Consider the following 16,364-nt stretch of genomic DNA (forward strand, 5'->3'; position numbering starts at 1 on the left):
TTAAAGGTTGCAGTTTCTTTCTTTTTTTCTTTCTTTCTTTCTTTTTTTTTTTTTTTTTTTAAGAAGAAGCATAACCAGGTAGGGCGTTTGAGAACACCTATATCTCCCACATACTCTAGCTGCATTTTTCCCTTTATAAAAACTCCCTGGCAACTTGTATTTTAGAACGTAGAACCCGAATCAGAAACTTCAAAAGCCTACTGTCTCCCTCCTGCAAAATAAGAAGAGAGTTTTGAAACCTGAACACCAGTTTACCAGTTTTGTATTCCGAATTTCCATTTATGACAAAATACTTGGCTTTCCATGTCTTTTCTACATATTCTAAATAAACTGGAAGGAAATCGGCAATTAGCCCCCTGTAGAGAAAAATCGGATACAGAGAATCTCTCATACTTAGAGAATTTAGGTGAAGTGAATATTACACATAAATCAAGAAATGTCTGCAAGCCAATAGACTGCAATAACATTATGAATCTCTATTTGAATTATTAGAGATTTCAGCGAAAACTACATCTCCCAAAGCTATGACCTTTGAAAATTTCTTGTAGCCTCCAAAACTTCAGAAGCTCTTCAAATAGCAGCAGTACACATATTCCATATCAATCTTGTCTAACATTTTGCAATCTATATTAAAACACAACCAAACTCAATGATTAATACTAATTGCTGTTTTTTAATGTATATTTCAAAATAAATGTATAATATGTATGGTAGGAAATAGATGTGTAATATTTATATAGGCAAGAAATTTCTACTACTATTTTTAACTCAGAAAAAGATATTTTTCTCAGTTCCCCCCATTTCTACAGTGATGAATGAAATCAGTGGAGACAAAACGCAGAACTTACTACTGCAATTCATGGGAGCCCTAATTGACACAAACAAATGTCAGGAAACTTTAAGAATATAGATGTGTGCTAATTCTTCAAAGATATTTATTTTCGCCTGTTCAGAGGGTTATTACCATGTAGTTTACATATTTAAATTCCTGTTTGGTAAATTTATTAAGACAATAGTAGGTGGTCCATTCTCCTCTATCACCTTTTCCTGACCCCTGGTCCTTAGACCTCCCACACTCTCATCCTTAGCTCTCTACCTCAAAATTTGAAGAAATACTTTCTTCTTAATAAGAATTCCTCATCATGTTTTAAAACCTCATTATTTCTAAATTTAAATCTAATAGGGAAAGCACAGAAATTGTTTCTTACAAGAAACTGATACTTGGCAGAAGTCAGTAATTTTAAGAGTAAAAATGACCTTCTAACCTTTGTAACTTACCTTTAAAAAAGATTGTTGCTATTAGCTACAAAATATTTGATGAGGAATGATGCTGTAACACTCATACCCTTTAGCATCTGCTGTACATTTTAGCTCAATAATTGCTACCATGTAAGGCCAACATGGTCACCTTTAGATTTACGGAAGCACATATAGTATGTTTATACCGCATTTCCCGCCCCCCTGCAAATACATCTATTTTGTGGCTGACTCACCAATGTTCATAGCATGTTTTCACATCTAGCTTTCACTGGCAGCTTCCCATGCTGCAGCTCCACAGGGGTGTCTCCAAGTTGTGAAATTTGTTGAAAAACAAACAATGACAGTTGAATGCATCTTGGGAGAAATGCCTTTGATAGGGTTTTAAACTCCAGATCTCAAGATAGAGTAGGATTTACTGGCAAATTGCAAGTTTCAAATTCTAAAGTCGAAAGAGGCAGAGTGAGCCTGTCTACAGTGTATTTGTGTTGACCTGGTGTGGTCCAGTGACCCTCACTCCTCCTAGAGCTCCTTAAGCTTCTCTTGCCAAGCCATTGCCATTGTCTAGGCTAAGTGGGCATGTTAGTAGTGAGAGTCAAAGTCTAGTAGGTGTAATGTTGTGATGTTACTAATCACAGGGAAAGCTTTCTGTCAATTTCTCTATATATCAACATTTTGGTCCTCAAACAGTCTGCTTTCAAGGTTTAAATAATCCTAGGAGAATTCACACTTCAGTTAACACCTTGGTTACCAGTTATCACCTCAGTGGGGATTCATTGAAAACTTGCTGAGAGCAAAACACAGCAGAGAATAATCAGGGAAGAGGATTAGGAGGGAGGTAAGATATTGGAAGAGTAGTCAGGAGCCTTGCAAGTCAAGATAGGTGAGTAGACAGGAAATACTTCACTGACTGCTTCCCAGTTTGATGGAGAGCCAGTCTAAGAAACTGGGGAAGCCAAAAAAGCAGAAAGTGGGGTGCAGTATATGAGGTGGGTAAAGTGAGACACTGGTGCCAGGGACTGGGACTTGATTTTATTTTTCTGATCATGATTTACAAAATTGGAACTCAGAGCAAGACACAGGTCTTCAGATTCCCAGCATTCCCTTTTGTTGTCACTCTGCCCCCGATGCAGAATCATAGTTTAGATACATTATGAAGAGCCAATGCTGGGGCCACTGCTGGATTGTACTTTGCCTTCATATTTGTGTACTTGTCCCTTTAGTTCTTTCTCTACTAAATATTCAGTAAATCAATCCACAAATATCTATCATCAAAGATGTAAACAACATTTTGATAGCTATTATTTTAATTAAATTTATTTCTTCTGTAGGTTTCCTTAACCTCATTTTCAGACATGCCACAGCTCTAGAAAGAAAAATGCTAAGCATATATAATGACAGCTGGTCCATTTCTAACCGGCTTTGAGGTTGGATCTATTAAGACCTTCATATAACTCCATTTTTTTAAATGCATGCACATACAAGCATGTGCACGAATGTGCACACACACACAGAGTTGTCTTTCATAGGTTATTTTTTTCCCAACAATTATGAAAGCATGCTACTCCGCTATCTGTAACCAACACGAGGATATGCAGGAAAGGTCCAATTTATTGCACATCTTCCATGTGCCAGACGCAGAGCCAGGCAATTTAAACTCATGATACCTTTTAGCCTTCACTACCTGCCTAAGATCCCAAAGCTAGTAAGTGCAAAGGAAAGTTCTGGAAAATGATCAAGCTACATTGTTTCTAGATATTTTTTCTCTATGTAGAAATATCTCTGAATCATCATCTGTTTATGTTCTTTAATTCTTCTGCCCCCATATCTTTCCTTCTCCACCTGTTGCATATTTATTTATCTATCTCTATTTCAGTAAGAGCTAGGACTCATCTATAATTAAAGGCAGGAAAAGAGAGAATGGCAACATCGGGGAGATTGCTAAGCTAGGCAGAAGCAGCTCCACTTGTATAATGAACACCCTAGTCCCTGACTCAAATGATGACCCTGTCCACTAGAATCTTTCATCTCAGCAGCATCAAGCCAGTAGCCCAGCAGGCAATCCGACTGGTTGGCTGAGAAGGGAATTAACCAAGACTGCCTCTCTCTCCTTATTGCAAAAGTGTTTGCCAATCAAGCAAATGTTGTTTGTCTTCCCTGGGGGAATACATGCTTCCCATTACCTTCCCAGCTGGTGGAAGGTAAGGAGACATGTGCATTAAGGGAATTCCAAGTGTCTGACTTCACCCAAAGCTGTAGTTTAATGATATATATAAGTTAACCTAAAAACAAAATTTGGCCATTTCTGAAACATTTCATTATAAGGCTAGGGAAACAATACCTGATTTGTAAAAGTCAACCATCTAGAGTGGCGCCTTATACCAAATCCATCTATGAGCTTAAATTAAGCATAGAAAAAAGGGGAAAAAAAAATGAAGCAAAACCCCTGGGTATTAAAAACTCAGGAGTAAATTAAATACGTCATAAAATGATGTCAAGAAGGAACACTCTATGTCTTCGTTTTGGAATTGTATTTACTGAAGCCGTGTAAGTCTTAAAAATCATGTGTTCTTAATTTAATAGAAAGTAGCAGCATTACTAATATTTGCATTGAGGAAATAAAAAACAAACAAACAAAACCAGAAAGAAATTTCTAGAATAGGATGTTAACAGACTTTTGCTGTTGTTTGTTTGTGTCTTTGTTTTTAGAGATGAACCCACTGAAGCAAACTTGGAAGATACTAGGTGCCTAATTTGATAAACAGGTCCTCTTGTGATTTAACTTAATCTAAAATGTTCCGTAGATAAACAGGCTTTAACAGCTGTAGTAGTTCAATTACTATAATTCTTAAAAAGGTATTTTTCAACATTTAAACCATAGGGTGAATCTGATTGAATTAATTGATTACTAAGGAGATGATAGTAAAGTGACCAATAAGGCAATTAAAATTTGTGTTTTCTTTCAATTGAGATATATGTTTTGACTTTGTAAAATAAAGACTTTTTGAAAATTTCAATGAGCATTAATTATAAATACTTAAATTTTCATAAGGGCTATGAGGCACTGACACAAAAAAGGATAAAATAAAGTGTTTAAGAATATTTTAAAAATAATTTCACTGTATGCCCATGCACAGAAAGACACACATTCTCATATTAAGGCTATTAAATTTAAAAATTTGCAGGTGAAAAGATTTCTAAAAATACCTCAGTTCTTGAGACTTATACCAATGTGTTCTTAAATTTTTGTTAAAACTGCATATTTATTAATTTAATGATCTTAATATAAAATATATGTGGAGCCAGTTTATTCTCTGACTCAGAATTCTGCTTGGTCGAGTAAGGTATATTGTTCTAAAATGGCCATAGAGTTTCTGTAGTCAAGATCTACAAAGAACCTATTATGTTTATCTTTGTAAGTTGTTGTTGTTTGTTTATTTTTAGCTGACTAGTGCAAAACGGGCATTATATATCATTCTCTGTTAAATTATCATGGGTTAACTATTTTCAGAGGATAAAAACTATCCCAAGTGCTATTGCAAATTCATGCCACTTATTTCTGTCCTCTTGGGTAAATGGAGAGTTCCCTTAATGTGAAGAAGGAGTATAAGATTATGATTACTGTCCATACGTAACATGCCAAGCATCCTGTTTTCTACAAGATAAGTGAAAGTAAAGAAGGAATAGGATGTTAACAGGCTTTAACAGGCATTAGTTTAATTTTAGTTTAAAAATTAAACTAAAATATGAAACAATTTTTGAATATGTCTATTGATTGTCTCTAAATGTTACACAATAAGCTTCAAAGTAGGGATAAAAAATGTGGCTAAGTTGCTACATGATCTCTCACACTTGTGAGCAAAAACACATAAGTTAATAATTTAATTGGCGTATGATGAGTGAAGATAGATAATATATGGAGCAGGTTTCTTCCTGAATTAATGAGGGCACTGAAATCTGAATGTACTGTCATATATAAATAAAAAGTTGAGAGGTAGGCTTGACCTCAAACAGCTCAAACAAAGCTAGTGAGCTGCTCCATCATATGCCAGTTCAATCAATGGACTTTATAACATGAAACTTCAACCCTCCAAATTCAGGTCCCTTAAACAATGGCACAGCACTTACAAATCTCACATTATGGAAAAGGGAGAGATTATTTTTCCAAAATACATTCGCAAGAAAATAAGAGTTCCTTCACCTTGGAAGCTTTAACAGTTCTGACCTTGTATCCTATTGGTTTTCATCTGGTTACAAGTCCAACCCTAAACTAATCCCTGGTGGCAAAGACGATGAAAAGTGGACAGTGACAACCCAACACTCAAGCAGTGATAGGAAGCAGTCTCTACCAAATATATGATTTTTAAGTCTGAGAGGGACTAGTTCTTCAAAGAACAGAAGATTAGAGCATTGGTTCACCAGTGGTAGGATCAAAGATGGCAAATGTAATAGATTTCTGCCAGAGACCTGCAGGGGATACTGTGGGAGCAAAGAAAGGGGTCATTTAAGAGACAAGACGTGAACCTTGAAAAATAAGACTTAATAGGAAAAGAGTGGTAAAAATAACATGTGTTGTGGAGGGAGGAAGGTGGGTAAAATCAGAGAGATGTGAAATAACATGATGTTCACAATAATATTGTTTTTCCTTACCTAAAACATTAACATATAGACACATATAGAGTGTATAACACTAAGTGAAAATTTGAGGCAAAAAGAAAATCTCTCTTAAAATATATTTTTTGCAGTGTTTTTCCATCTAATATGCCTCACTTAGCTGCATGAAAAACTTTCCAGTGCTCATTGATGCTCAGAGAATTCCCCTGAGAATCAAGCAAATTCTTCTTACTTTTTAGAAGTAAATACACATGGGATAACACAGATCAATAATGCAAGCTCTTCTTTTTTTTATATATAAGTAAAATATTTTTACTCAAAAATTTTTAAACAAGCAGAAATAATTTAAAAGATTTACTCTTCTAATCAAGCTCTGGGTTGCAATCAAGAATGACACAGCTCAATTTAGCTCAGGTTGTACTCTGAAATGAGGTATTTTTCTTGACTTTTTAAAGGAGTTTTTAACAACTAATTTAATTTTTTACTTGGTATAGGAACTATTCAGATTATATATTTCATCTTGACTTGGTAGTGGGTGGATTTAGAGGAACTGATTCATTTCTTCCAAGTCTTTGAACTTACGAGTGTAAAGTTATTTGTACCATTCTCTTCATATCTTTCTTGTGGTTGCAGGATCTGTAGTAATAGTGCCTGTTTTATTACCAATATTGGTGATTTGTTTCTTCATTCCACTTTTGTTGGTCTTGCTAGAGGTTTATGATTTTTGTAATTTTTTTGAAAAATTAACTTTTTGTTTTATTGATTTTCTCTATTAGTAAACTTGGTGCAAAAGTGACTGCAGTTTTTCCCATTACCTTTAATGACGTTTAATGAAAAAAACCTGATTTCTTTTGCATCAACCTACTACATTCCTGGTTTCAATTTTATTACATTAAAAAAATCTTTATTATTTTCTTCCTTCTGCTTGTCTGGGGTTATTTTGCCCTCTTTTTCTTAATGTCTTAAGGTAGGAAATTAGATTACTAATTTTGGAAATTTTTTTCCTAATTATAAGCATTTTATGGAAGAAATTTCCCCTCTGTACTGCTTTAGTTTCACCTGACATATTTTTATGTATTTCGTGTTCATTTTTATTCAGTTCAATGTATTTTTGGTTTTCTTTCAGAATTCTTCTTTGACATATAGGCTGTTTAGAAATGTGTTGTTCAATTTCCAAATGTTTGGAGATTTATATATTTTTTTATTATTACTTTCTAGTTTTTTCCAAATGGTCAGAGAACATATTCAGTATGATTCAATTCCTTTAAATTGGTTGAGATTTATCTTATGACCAAAGATCTTAGTTATTTTAGACAAGAAAATATACGTGCTTAACTTCGCATATTGAGGTTTTACCTCTTTGAACAAAGCTTAAAAGACCTTACCTTCATTCGTTACCTTGAATATTTTCTCTACATACATGAGGCACCAAATTTAAATGGCGTTATAATTTTTGCTTCAACCATCAAATATCATTTAACTTATAAGAAAAATACTATTTTATTTACCCAACTTTTTACCCATGTTAATGTTCTTATTTCCTTTAGGAAAGGTCTAAGACTTTTTTTGGTTATCATTTTCTTTTTCTTTAGAAAACTTCCTTTAGCCATACTTCAAAAGTAAGTTTGCCACTGATTCTTGCTTTTAGTTTTCTTTCATCCGAGACTGTCTATATTTCTTCTTCATTCCTGAATGATAGTTTCACCAGATATATAATTCATGGGTGACAGTACTTTTATTTTAACACTTGGAAAATGATGCACTCTTTTCTTTTATGCTCCATGGTTTCTGTTTCAAATGTGAAATCCACTGTCATGTGAATTGTTATTCCCTGTGTAACACAATCTCTCTCTCCAGACAATTTCAAGATGTTTTGCTTTATTCTTAGTTTTCAGAAGCTTAGAATATGTGGGTAGTGTATTCATTTGGTGTTAATTCATTTCCTGAATTAGTAGTTCTGTGTCTCACTGTATTTGGGGAGTATTTACCCATTATATTTTTCCAGGTACCTTGTCAGCATTTTTTTCTGAGTCCTCTTCTTTGACTCCAATAAATGAATGTTAGTTCTTTTGTTGTTGGTTCACAGGTCACTGAGATTCTATACTTTTTAAGTAAATTCAGTTGATGTGTTTACTGATTTTCAAGTTTACAGATTCTATGCCCGGTCAACTTTACCCTACCATTTAGTGAGGTTTTTATTTCAGTTATTATATTTTTCAGTTCTATAATTTCCATATTTCCACCTGGTTCTTTTTATATTTTTCTATTTGTTCGCTAATATTTCTTACTCTTTTTCATTATTAAGGAGAATTTGTAAGTGTTTGTTGAAGAAGCATTTTAACGCTTCAATAACCTTTGTCAGCTAATTCAAACAACTGATTTCACCTTAGTATTGATGTGTGTCAATTGCCTTTCTCGTTTTGGATATTCGGTTATGGCTGGATTATGTTTAATCTTTTTTTTAGTATGCACCCCTTATTGAATTATACAAACAGAGGTGGGTGGGTAAGTTCAGCTTTCCAACTGGGTCCTGCCAACCCTACTGCTGGCAAAAGTGGAACATCATACTGCCTTTGGAAGATGCTTGAGATGGACTTTCAGCTACTGCCAACATCTTCCCAGCAAAAGTGGGATACCTCCTTGCTTTTGAGTTGGGGTGCAAGGCAGGGAATGGAGCTCCCTACTTAGCCATAATGGCATCTGGGAGCTGGGAATTAGAAGAGTGACCCACACGTCTTTGTTGCTTAGCACGAGGGGAAAACCTAAACTACTCTGGAGCCACCTGACATTAAAGAATGGGATGGAGGCAGAAATGCCAACTAGCTTTTACTCTCAATACCTCAGTAACCCTTGTTAATAACTGGTGAGTATGAGAGTTTGACTCCCCATTGGACTCCAGTAACACTAATAACTGGGAAAAAGTGGAGTGCTGATTATCTGAGACTCACACTGCCTTATTCAATCTCTCAATGACTAGTAAGGGTGGAGGCTCAGCTCCACATTGAAATTGCAGTTTATTCATTGACATTTGGCTGGAGTAGAGTGGTTATTGCCAAAAACAGGTTTCATTGTAAGGCCACCCTTTTCCAAGTCCTTTACTAAAGAAAACCAGATTTTTCTCTGAGGATTTTTGTCTGTTCCCCTTGCCACTTCCAGGTTGGAGCCTTCTGCATTACCTTGTCTGGGATATATGGGTAAGAATAAGGAGCCCAGGGTACTCACCTTCCCGTTGTTTCTCACGTTGTGAGGTTCCTAAGCAGTTCATTTCCTTCTTTCCAATCTTTCAGAGTCTTTCTATACTGATTTTTTGAATTGTGTTCAGGTTTTTTTTTTCTCTTTTTCTGTTGTAAGAAGGAGGTTCTGGGCAAAATGGGCTACTCCGTCATTTTCACCAAAACCAGCAATCTCCTGACTGTTTTTTGTTTGTTTGTTTGTTTGTTTGTTTGTTGTTTGTTTTGATTTGCTTTGTAGAGTCAGGGTCTTACTCTCTTTCCCAGGCTGGAGTGCAGTGGTGCAACCATATCCCAGTACAACCTTGAATGCCTGGGCTCAAGTGATACTTCTACCTCAACATCCCAAGTAGCTGGGACTATAGGTACCCATCACCATGCATGGCTAAGTTTTTGTTGTTGTTGTTGCTGTTGTTATTTTCTGTAGAGATGGTGGTCTCGCTCTGTTTTGAGCTTTTGGTCTCAGGCAATCCTTCTAACTCATCCACTCAAAGTACTGAGATTGTAGACATTAGCCACTGCACCTGGACGTTCTTGACTGCTTTTAAATAATTAATTCATCAACTCTACCCTGATATCTGCTTTCACCTTCCCTCTTTGAAACAGAACCCCAGAGTTTGGCTGGTAATAAAAGACAATAGTTCTCAGCCTTCTTTGTAGCTAAGGGAGCAAGATAGTACTAGCCAATTAAGTTTAAATAGAATTCATTAATACTTTCTTGAAATGTCTTTACAAGGTAAGGGTGCTATCAGTTTTCTTCTTCCCACTTCTGGGATAAAGGCCTAGATGGCTAGAACTCTGCCAACCATCTTGTCATCTCCATAATTCAAGCCAATTATTGAAGATGTCAGAACAGCACAATAGGGACATGAGTCCCTGATGATATTGGGTAACCATTTCAGATAGAAAGAAATAAACTCAGCTGGGTACGGTGGCTCACACCTGTAATCCCAGCATTTGGGGAGGCCAAGGACGTTGGCACACCTGAAATCAGGAGTTCGAGACCAACCTGGCCAATGTGGTGAAACCCCGTCACTACTAAAAATACAAAAATTAGCCAGGAGTGGTGGCAGGTGCCTGTAATCCCAGCTACTCAGGAGTCTGAGGCAGGAGAATCACGTGAATCTGGTAGGCAGAGATTGCAGTGAGCCGAGATCGCGCCATTGCCCTCCAGCCTCAGTGACAAGAGTAAAACTCCATCTCAAAAAAGAAAGAAAGAAAGAAACTCATAAATGTGGGATGTTTTTAAAACATGTCTGCAAATACTTTGAATTTAGTGACTCATGTCTTACAAATCAAATATGGCAGGAATAATGCTATGTGACCTCCGAGGCTGGGTAATAAAAATAATAATTTTCACCTGGCTCTGTGTGTGTCTCTCTTTATCATACTGCTTGCTCTAGAAAAGCTAGCCACCATGTTGTACTAACACCCAAGAGACATGAATAGAAAAGATCTGAGACTATTCACAAATAGCTGCTACCAGCCAGCCAGACACCTGAGTGAGCCTCCCTGAGAAGCACATCTTCCAAGCACAGTTAAGATTTTGAATGACAGTAGCTCTGGTCAAAATTTTGACTGCAACCTTATGAGGGCCTCTGAACTGGAAATGACCAGTCAACTGCTCCTCCTGAATTCCTGACCCACAGAAACTGTGAGAAGTGATACATACTTAGTGGGTTTTTTTGTTTTGTTTTGTTTGAGACAGAGTCTTGCTCTTGTCTCTCAGGCTGGAGTGCGATGGCACTATCTCAGCTCACTGCAACCTCCACCTCCCAGGTTCAAGTGATTCCCCTGACTCAGCCTCCTGAGTAGCTGGGATTACAGGTGTTCGCCCCTACACCCGGCTAATTTTTGTATTTTTAGTAGAGATGGGGTTTCGTCATGTTGGCCAGGCTGGTCTCAAACTCCTGACCTTGTGATCCACCCGCCTTGGCCTCCCAAAGTGCCGGGATTACAGGTGCAAGCCACTGCACCCCGCCTAATACTTATTGTTTTAAAACACTAAGTTTTGGAGATAATTTGTTATGCAGCAATAGATAAGTAATACAAAGTCTATCGTGTTAGGTCACTTATTTTGCGGGGGGTGTGTGTGTGTGTGTGTGTCTTGCATGTTGTAATAGGCTTCTGAACTCAATCAGGACTGATGGACTTAATCGAAGGAGGGGATGAAAACACTGCAAGGAGCACTAGGATGTAATTGGGCTTCAAAAGTAATGATCTGAGGCTGCGAGCCACCATGACTATGCCACATCTTTCAGTTTCTCTCTACACATCAACCTAATTTTCTTTAACCATAGGCAACATCCTCCACATCAATGAATGATATGATATGGAGCCATCAATACACCCATGTACTATATCCATTCTCAGGGGCCTAAGTCTTTTCTGCTAAAAAGAAAATAGGTTACATATTCCAATTGAACAGCTAGGGAAGAAAGGTATCAGAGGAGGGTGGGATTAGACATTTCCTGTAAAAGGAAATGGAGAAATGTGTGACACACATTCCCGTTTAAGTCATTTACACATGCCGTTTTACGATTTCCTAAGGCAAGCTTTTTTGGTTCATTCCTCTTCATGAACTACCCCCTTACACAAGACAACATACCTTTTTTTCTTTTTCTTTTTTCTCTTTTTTGAGTAACAGTCTCACTCTGTCACCCAGGCTGGAGTGCAATGCTGTGATTGGCTCACTACAACCACCACCTCTGCGTTCAAGCTATTCTCCTGACTCACCCCCTAAGTAGTTGGGATTACAGGCCTCTGCCACTATGCCTGGCTAATTTTTGTATTTTTAGTAGAGACAAGGTTTTACCATGTTAGTCAGGCTGGTCTCGAACTCCTGACCTCAGGTGATCTGCTTGCCTTGGCTTCCCAAAATGCTGGGAATAGAGGCTTGAGCCACCATGCTTGGCTAATGTATTTTTTTTCTAACTTTAGGATAAGGATTAAGAGATTTGTAAGTCATAGAAAGATACGTGTCTCTTGAACCTAAATAGCCCTTCCTCTAGGAAGCCTTCCTTGATTCCCTTGATCTTGACTGGCTACTCTCTGGTCTCTCTGTTTTTCTCTGTGCATATCTATGTGCTAGTACTTATTAAAAGAGTGCCCTACAATTCTGTCCATTTGTTGTATTCCCACTATGCTGTATATTCCTGTTCGAGGAGAGCTTGTTTAACGAGCTCTGCATGCCTTGGGCCCAAAATAGGTGTTCAACATAATGAGTGAGCAAATGTGTGACTAGAGATAAGAGAGATTGAATTAAATTTTGAAAAGGTTATCTTATTGATTACATCATATGTAGTTTTCCTTTTTAATACTTTTTGACTCTGCCCTAGTTCTTCACCTAATATGAGTAGACATGAAAAAAAATCTCAGTCTTATGGTGACTTTCTTTCTACAGAATCCAGACAGCTGAGGTTAAATAGAACATGCTTAATAAAAAGATTGGGGAAACTCATGAAGTATCCAGGAGAGCCAGAAAAGCATTCTTGAAGACTAAACTTTGAGAAACACTGACCTACCCAGAACTGTTCCTGTGAAGATTCCATCATTCTAGTCACTTCCACCATCATTGCCAGAAAAATGTGTTCTGAGTTATGCATGCTGCATGACATTTTGGAATGTAATAGTGTCTGATCCATAGAGCGTGACTTCAACAAGACTGCATAAGCAAGCTTCTAACTTCTGTCTTGGATAGACTGGGCCTGTAAGAAAGCTCCTTCAACAGAAGATTCTTCAAAAGATACCACAAAATATAGCAAATATCCACCACAGTTAGAATAATCGAAAAATACTGCCTTAGAGATTACATTCAGAGTGATGATTTGACAAATTTTCAGTCATTACATAACGTTAGGTAGAAGCTGGAGAAATACTTGGTGTAAGAAATATCTGTAAGGAAATTTCTGGCTCAGTTGAATGGATAGCAACAAATGTAAAGTATCTTCTAAACTAGAACTTCTGAATCTATATAGTTTTTAATCTGCCTAGGCACCTTATTAGAATATCTCAGCCACAAAGAAGTAATTCATCCACCAACTCTACTAACCTTTTTTGTTAGAACGTCTTTTAGTGATGGTGTCAAACCCAAAAGACAAACCGGTATCCAAGTATCTATCCACATGGGCACAAAGACACAGACAAACACATAAAGTCAAATAAACACTTGATTTTCTTAGTCAAACAAATTTCATTTTGGTATCTGGTCCAGGGAAAATTTTTAAATACCAAAGTGAAAACTCATTTCATATTATTAACAATAGTGACTTGATCCTAGTAACTTGGTAAGCTTTGCCTTCTATTTTGTGTGACTTTTCTGAAAAAGGGAGAAAGAATTCCTCATGAAATTATGAGACTTACTGTTAACTATTCAAATTGGAAGATTTCTATTTAAAAATTCTAAAAATGGGAGTTGGAAAGGAATAGGCCATAACATAAAGGAAATACTTCAATTTTTGAAGTGGAGTTTGTAGAGACAGGACACAAGTCCAGCCTCATTGTTTTATGAACAAAGAAGTTGAAGGCCAGAGAATAAATGTGACCACAAACTATAAAGTTAGTAAGCAATACAGTTCCTCAGGTAGCACATTTTCCTAATCATGGCACTACAGAAGAAGGATAACAGACTGTAGTTAAACCTGGGAGATCAAACATAGGCATTTATCTCTGGCTCCTTAGGAAACCTCTAAAATGATAAAACAATACAAATATTATAAATGCTATAGACAAAAAGAGCAGGAGAAGAGATGACAGAAAATTGTAGGGGTCAACATTATTTGTAAATCAATTAAATGGTAGTGATGGAGTATCACCCAGGGCCTTTTGATTTTATAGGCTATGAACACTCCATTACATTAGATGTTTTACTGTAAATAACCCTCATGTTAGAGGACTTTTGTTCTCAGTTGTCTGCTTATGTGTAAAAGTCAGCACCAACTTGGCACTCTTTCCCTCTTTATAACTAGAGAATTAGACTAACTAAACAATGGATTTTCAAGTTAGAAGTGCATAAATACATTTTATTTTAGTCACACTAACACAAAGCACAAAAACTCATATACGCCCAGACACAAGTTTCACCAAAACGACTCACCCTTACTACATTGATAACAACATTCTTATTGCCTTGATATTTTCTATATTGTTACTTCCAATTGTGCTCATTTGGTTAAAGTGGTTGGGAGTGTAACCAACTAAATGCATTTCAGAGCTCACTAATGAGCTTGACATGCAACTTGATGTAGCTGGAATTACAGGTACGCACCACCACGCCAGGCTAATTTTTGTATTTTGAGTAGAGACAGGGTTTTACCATGTTGGATATGCTGGTCTCAAATTCCTGACCTCAAGTGATCCGCCCACCTCAGCCTCCCAATGTAAGATAAATCATTCTACATACATAGCATTGAAATAACAGCATTCCCTATTCTCCCACTTCTTTATCTTTTTGAGCTTTTTGTTAATTTTACCTTTCACTTCCATATCTCTCCATTATACATTTGTTACTACTTTTTATTTTTCTATTGTTTGGTATTCCTTTATTGATTCTCCTTGCCTCCTTCTCTTCTCTACTCCTTACCAATGGCCCACACACCCCCATCATCCCAGCACCAGTGTATTAGCACTTTGATAATACATATATATGGCTTTTGCCTTCATCTCATGAAGTAAATGCTTTTCAGAGTTGAACTGTGTAATAAGCTGTAACTGCTTTTTCTTTCTTGCAAATTTTTTACTGTTGATGTTAACTTTATTTTTAGATCTTTTCAATTTTTAACATGTTTTAGCTTTTTACCAATTCTCTGAATCCTCTCCGAAAATGTACAGAGAAAACTGTTTTGCCAGCTTTTATCTTTCTGAGGAAATCTCATTCGGAGCCACTGGACTGCTCCCATCTGGACGGTTTGTCTTTGTCTCTAGGTTTGGCACACAGTTGTCCTCCTGGGATCGACCTTCACCATCACCTTGCTGAGTTCTGATGCCTTTCTTCTGCCGCAGACCTCCCGTCCCCATACCTGACACGATCCTCTTTCTCAGAATTTGCCTTTGTTTGGTGGAATACAAATGAAGTAGACCATCCAGTAGGTCCCCTTATGAGTGCGCAAGGGTGGTAAAAATCTTCATTAGCAATATTTTATTAGTGATTTTTATCCCAATTTTCTTGGTTCCCCTTTCCTAGAATTCCTTTAATTTGTGTTTTTAACCTCTTGAACTTTTCAAAAAAAAGTCTTTGGCCCACTTTTATGTGTCTGTTTGCAGTTTCTCTACTCTTAGAGAAAATAATTCCCCTTTTCTCTGCAAAGGCAATTCCTGAATATTATGTTGAGATATGCCTTTCTGATATACATACATACATATATATATATATGAACACATACATGTTCAAGAGTTCTTTGTTTCCTCTGACAGTCCCCAATTTTACTGTACTCTGTTGTTGATTGATGGTTGCAATATTTTCTCCAGTTTTTCCGAGGATGCTAATTATAGTTTTTGAATTATATTTTAAATCCTCACAAACTTTGTTTCCTCCATGTTACTTTCTTCTGTGTATCTACTTTCTATGTTTTATTTCAGATGCTTCCTCATATTTCAGATAACTCTTTCTTTTAACTGATATACTGACAATATTTTGACTGTATAATGGGGTTTATACATTCTGAGTATTAACCCAGGGGGATCTGATTTGGTAATATGCTTCTTAAGTGAATTTTCAGCCAATCCTCTTTATTTTAACCCTCTCTTCACTTACACATGAAGAAGTAACTGGGTGCCGTTTGTTTTGTAGTATTCTGGGGATGGTTCAGGGTTGTTAGGGTTTAATTTGCTTTCCTGTTTACCTTCTAAGGACTCTGTGTGTTTGGGGTCATTTATTATTTTCTCTCGACATCTGATGTTCATCATCGGCATTTTGTAGCTGATGTAACCTGTTCTATTCTTCCCTTGTTCATTTATGCACCTTTAAAAATCTCTTTATCTTCATTTTAGTGTGGTTTTTAAGAGAGGGTGAAAGTTAATAAATGTATTCTATTTTCCATATTTCCTGAAGTCTTCTTTTAATATGAAATCATTTTTAATAAAATAAAATACTTGGGGAGTTTCAGATTGAATCATGTCCCTATTTTTAGATTAGTTCCACCTATTCATTAGTTTATGAGGAGAAAATGATGTATAATTCTCCGAAATTATTATGAAACTATTGATGTTTCAAGATGGAAACACTGAAGATGAGATTTCAGTTTAGTTTTACAAATTAAAAAACTC

The sequence above is a fragment of the Macaca fascicularis genome, chromosome 5 (genome assembly GCF_037993035.2).
Source record: "Macaca fascicularis isolate 582-1 chromosome 5, T2T-MFA8v1.1".
NCBI lineage: Eukaryota > Metazoa > Chordata > Mammalia > Primates > Cercopithecidae > Macaca > Macaca fascicularis.